Below are 5,267 nucleotides of genomic sequence, written 5' to 3'. Positions count from 1 at the left end.
ATAAAGAAATATGACATGAAGTGGAACTCGGGAACTCACAAGACTTTAAGCGCAGCAAAAGGAAACCTCCCCAATCCAGCGTGAGCTAGGAGGTTTCAGTAGCTAGCAGTGCTACCAATAAGTACCTGAAAAACAAACGAATACCACGCATAAAACCGAGAAAGCAATAACGAAGCGGTATTATGTGCACAATTGAGAAAATAGAAGAAATAAATAATATGACGGAAGATAAAGTGGAGTAGAAAACTCCCTTAATTCCGCAAATCGACCAAACACAGCAGGGGAGAGGTCGTGAACAAGTACAGCAGTGCAGGGCGGTCGATCGACCATATCACTCAGTCGATCGACCAAGGCGAAAGGAACAGTAGCCCCTGGGAACTGCACCGCCGATCGACCACACGGACGATCGATCGGAAATCTCTTTGTAACTTCAGATTTCTTCGTATTTGCTCAATAACTTGAGCTAATGAGGTCTAAAAACTTGCAAGTGCACAATAATACGCGCCCAAAATTGCGCAAAACCCAAAGTAAAGTCTAAAGTACTTAAAAATCCTAAGAAACAAAAATAAATGCGAAGTCTCGCGCACACAAATGCAATAAAAGGAGTGTCTAACAAAAGCAAATAAAGAAAGTTTTTGATAAAGCATTTGATCAACTAATAGTTGATCAAGAACGGCCACGGTATGGCCCACTTGGTCGGCTTCTGGCTACATGAGGTAGCCTCAACGGTGCTTATCTTCTCAGCTGCACTCTTCTTAGCTTCAACATCCGCCGAACTCAATGGGTCAACAGCTTCTATATCTCCCCAGTCAATGATCTCTTCGGACTCGTCAGAATCCAAATCGGACTCTCTCACTTTGACCGGCTCGTCATCAACTTCCTCATCAGTGCCATAGCTAAGGCAACCAAGGCCGCCTCGTGAAATGATTGGCTCCTTCGCAGCTGGAGTAACTTGCAGTTCTTCCTTCCCCAAACCAGCTCCTGCAATATCAGAAATAGACAAATCTTCCTCCAATTTGCTCCCAATCTGGGGCGGATGGGTTACAACAGGAATAGGAATAGAGACAGGCATATCAGGAAGCACAAAATAAGATTTCTTTTCAGAAACCGTATTACAAGTCACAGGCCACATAGGGTCTTTCTTCTTGGCAGGTTGGGCAAAAACAATGGAATGCTTCCCTACTTTGAAGGTCAAGGTTCCCGAACCAACATCTATGACTCCACCAGCAGTGTGCAGAAATGGTCTACCTAATATGATAGGAATATGGGCATCCTTAGGCATATCAAGTACAACGAAGTCTACAGGGAAGAAGAACTTTCCTATTTGCACGGGAATGTCTTCTAAGACTCCTATAGGCTGGACCGCAGATCGGTCTGCCATCTGTACTGTCATATCGGTCACTGTGAACCTAGTTAATTTGAGCTTTCTAGCAAGACTCAAGGGCATTACACTTATACTGGCTCCTAAGTCACATAATGCCTTCTCAATAGAAAAGGTACCAATGCTACAAGGAACGGAGAAGCTACCTGGGTCTTCTAGTTTGTGGGGTGCAGTGTGGGTCAGATAAAAAAATGACTCCTTAGTAAGTGCGACAGTATGCACAGTTTCAAGTGACCGCTTTTTAGGTAAAAGTTGTTTCATGAATTTAGTATAAGCGGGTACTTGGTTTACTAACTCGAGAAAAGGAACTTGTACATTCAAGCTACGAATGACTTTTTCAAATTTATTGAAAGATACTTGTTCCTTTGTCGGCACTAGTCTCTCTGGATATGGGGCTGTAAGAAGTAACTTAGCCCTCTCCTCTAAATCTCGCATGCCGGCGTCGGTGGACTTAGGCTGAAAGTCCACTACCTTCTCCTTGTTGAAGCTTGAGCCCTCTTCAGACCGTCTTAAATGGGAACCATTGACCGTCATTGGGTCGAACTTCGGAATCGGGACTGACCCATCAGCACTCGGGTCTTGCCCTAATATTTTCGGGACTGTCGTACCTCGAAACAAATGGTCCCTCAAGTTGTCGGGCATTGGAGGACAAAAAGGCTCACTATCATCAGCGTCCTCAGTCGATCGACCATGTTGCTCAGTCGATCGACCGGGTATGTCAGTCGATCGACTGATATACCTGGTAGACGCCTTTTTCTTTCCTTTGTTCGTTCCAGCTTTGTTTTGACTCCGGTTCGCCCCGTCTTTTTCAGCATTGTCCTCGACCATAGCAAGCCCCTCCAGGATGGACCTGCTCCTCAAAGTGATGGCATTAGGGTCTCCTTTTGGTCAGTTTGAGTCGGTAAGTGTCCCGGATCTCGAGTGGTATTCTTGCTAGCCAATTGAGCAATTTGGCTCTCTAGTAGTTTCATCCCGGCCTCTCTAGCTTGGGACTCCTTTTGCAACATATTCTTCAGCTCAACAAAGTCGGAATTTTGGGTTTGTTGCTGCTGCGGCATATAGGGAGGTTTTTCAAACTGTTGTTGCTTATGAGGAGGCACATAAGTCTGCTGCTGTTGCTGTTGTGGAGGTTGAGTTGGATTCAGAACATTCTGGCTACTCCACCTCAAGTTGGGATGGACATTCGGCTCATAGTACGTGTTTGTCTGCTTGTAATGTTGGAAGGCAGCACCAGACTCGAAGGGACTAGGACAATTTTCTGCAACATGTCCCTCAGCTCCACATCTTCTACAGACGAAAGGACCGTATGAAACAGCATTCACATGATATATCCCTCCTTTTGAAGTTCCTCCCAACTCGTATTTGTCAAACCTCGCCGTGAGAGCCTCTAGTGCAGCTACAGAAGGGGATTCAGCACTCCTCCTCTGATTGGCTCTCGAATTCCCATATTCATCCTTATGGGTGGCTAAGTCATCAATGATCTTCCACCCTTTAGTCTCTCCCATATTCTCAGCAAATCGACCATTGGTCATAAGATCCAAAATGGCCCTCGATCGTCATACACCCGTTATAGAACGATTGCAAAGACTCCATTTTTCGAACCCATGGTGCGGAATAGTTCGCACCAGCTTCTTGAAACGGACCCATGCTTCATGAAAGTTCTCATCAGGTCCCTGTTTAAAGCTCGTGATCTGAGCTCTAATGGCATTCGTCTTCGAGGCAGAGAAGTATTTCTTGTAGAATGCCAGGGCCAAAGAATTCCAGTCGGTGATCCCATGAGCAGCTCGATCCAGATCTCTGTACCACTCCCTTGCAGCATCGCGGAGTGACAATATAAACATGGTCTCCTTTATCTGGTCCTGGGTCACACCGGTCGGTGGGGGTATAGAGCAGCAATAATTGATAAGTATCTCCATATGCTTGGCTGCATCTTCATTTGCAGCACCCCCGAACTGGTTCCTCTCAACTAAGTTGATATAGGAAGGCTTCGGTTCGAATTTCCTATCAGCTCCAGGTAATTCGAACCCCTTGTATAGATTTGCAGCTGTCGGCTCAGAATGACTTGCTATAGTTGCTTCTTCAGCCATGACTGGAACTTCTGGAGAAGTGACTGTCTCAGCTGAAGAAGTAGAAGCAGGAGATGTAGGTGGATCTTCTTCAAACAGCTCGTTCTCGTAGTAACTAGACAGAGTACTCAGCTCTTCCTCTGTCGGCAATATCCTAGATGATCGTCTCAACTCACGCAAGGATTTCTCAATCTCAGGATTGAATGGTACTAGTTCACCACCCTGTGACCTGCGCATAAGAAAAAACTACAAAAAGAATATAAGAAAAGTTTAAGGAACAGATGTCCCTTAAACTAAGAAAGACTAAATAAAAACAACTAAAAATTAGAACAATTGCCTCCCCGGCAACGGCGCCAAAATTTGATACCCGTCGTTGTGAGTACCAAAAATAAGATTTATAAAACCTATTAAAACTAACAGAAACTGGTGGTAACAGGGTCGAACCACAGGGAGGCGAATGTAATTAATAATTGTCTAATTTAGTCTAAGGTAACGAATGTGGGGGTTGATTTGAATTGGTCTAAAGCTAAAGGCAATAAAAGACAGTAAACTAAATAAACGGATAAAACAGATAAAAGAAGGGTACCAGGATGGTCGGTTCACTATAGTTTCGGCGGCAGCATACTAAGTAGGTCTAAATCAAACACATGAGGCGGGAAAACAAGAGGTCTTCTCGGTCCACTCTTAACAAGTAACATCTTTCGATCTCGCTACAAGTCCCTAATATCACTAATACTGACTCTCGTCCTGAAAAGTGACTTATAATCTAAACTTTACCTATCTTTCGATCTCAGCATAGTTTAGTCATTTTAATTGGTGATCTAACAACTTTCCCTATCTTTCGATCTAATGGGTCAGTCATATATTAAGCATTCAACTAGTCGCATGCATTCGATTCGTCAAATACAACATTTAAATCAATTAAAACGAAGGTAAACCTCACGTGGTCAGTCGATCGACCAGGTATGGCGGTCGATCGACTGACACGCGATTTCAGACCATGTTAATACTAATGCCGCCTACGCTATAATTCCCCTACATCCTAGCACAATGAAATTAGCTACTCATACTAAGAATGATAACAACAATAAGATTGATTATTAAATCTACCGAATTCATGATTAAAACGATTAAACAAATAGGCAACATAAAACAATAATATCGGCTTTGGGAAACTAGCTAGCAATTTCTATATTACGAATGATAAAACAATAAGACTGAAATTATGAAGCGAAAGAATACCAGTACAAATTGCAGAGAAAGGGTCCGAAACCGATTGCAAGAAAATAAACTTTATTAAAGAACAACTAAACTATCAATGTTGAATTGTGTTTTGAACTGAATGATAAAACCTAATGTAACTGGATAAAACTTGGTGATAATTCTCAATGCTAAAGCTACGTTATAAAGGAAAAGTACGCATCTATTATTCCTAAACCTAATCTCTCATGGGCTTCGAGATTCTCGATCTTTTAATTCTCGTCTGAAGTAGCGCTTGGTCGATCGACTAAGAATGGCAGTCGATCGACTGCTCTGAGCTGAACAAGAGCTACCGAATCAGCAGTTGGTCGATCGATCAAGGCAAAGTGGTCGATCGACTGAAGTAGCTGATAGTTGGCTTCTATAATCTCGTGGATTTTTCTTTTGGGCCTTGAAACGCGCACCAAGCTCGTTCCTTAAGTGAATTCTTCACGTCAAATGCAATACAGGATACTCGGGGACGGATTTAGCTCAATTTCCGTTGAACTCTTCACATTTCTGCAATAATGTACAAAAACACGAAAGTAGACGGAAATAGGGGAAATGGTAGCTTAAACTAC

At 43.2% G+C, this 5,267-nt stretch overlaps 1 non-coding gene across 1 annotated transcript; it reads left to right on the top strand.

The window, feature by feature from the left end:
• Positions 1-2,980: 2,980 nt before the first annotated feature.
• Positions 2,981-3,087, top strand: LOC141653987 (small nucleolar RNA R71). Its single transcript, XR_012547572.1, has one exon. It is a non-coding gene; the product is annotated as a small nucleolar RNA R71 (small nucleolar RNA).
• Positions 3,088-5,267: the final 2,180 nt, after the last annotated feature.

Source organism: Silene latifolia, chromosome 4, assembly GCF_048544455.1.
Source record: "Silene latifolia isolate original U9 population chromosome 4, ASM4854445v1, whole genome shotgun sequence".
Lineage (NCBI taxonomy): Eukaryota > Viridiplantae > Streptophyta > Magnoliopsida > Caryophyllales > Caryophyllaceae > Silene > Silene latifolia.
Note: the sequence above shows the minus strand (reverse complement) of the source record. Positions and strands in the feature narration are given on the sequence as shown.